Here is a 664-nt window from a genome sequence, read left to right as displayed (position 1 = left end):
TTGGTGACCGTGGTAATACTATAGTCACACACCATCTCTGTGGGTTACTTGAACATTCATTTAATTACACACAGTCTCTGTTTTGGCTTGAGCATCACCAGCTTTGCATTCTCTGTATGGGGCTTTGTGAATACTGAAAAGTAGTAAAGTTAGACTTTTGGTCTAAGTTTACATTGTTGAAACTGAAAAGTACAAAAAATAGATTATTTGTCTAAGTTTACCATTGTGAATAGGGCCCAATTTTAATGAGGACTTCAACACAATCATCTTTGTGCACTATCTCTGTGGGGACTTAACCATCACTATAATAACACTCTGTATTTGTATGGGATAAAACACTGTCTTTGTGGGGATTTGAACATCACTATAAAAACATACTATCTCTGTGGGGACTTGAGCTTTCAAGTAACTAAACACAAGCTCTGTTTCAACTTTAATCACTAGGGGGAGCCATGAGGCACAGAGTCAAGACTGATTTTCATATAGCTGGGTCTCAACTGGCGTGGCAAAGTGAGCTAAAGACCGATGATGGATTCAAACCAGATCTGTGACTGGGGGCGAGTGACTGAAAAGTTTCAGCACTCAGTCCTTCATCTCCTTATGTTTGTTTTGTTCGCCCCTATGTTGAGACCCAGACGTGGGCCCCTTGCTCATTTTGCCACTG

This window comes from Lissotriton vulgaris, unplaced genomic scaffold, assembly GCF_964263255.1.
Source record: "Lissotriton vulgaris unplaced genomic scaffold, aLisVul1.2 SCAFFOLD_7095, whole genome shotgun sequence".
Taxonomy (NCBI): Eukaryota; Metazoa; Chordata; class Amphibia; order Caudata; family Salamandridae; genus Lissotriton; species Lissotriton vulgaris.
The sequence above is the reverse complement of the archived record's forward strand: the minus strand, read 5'-3'. Positions refer to the sequence as shown.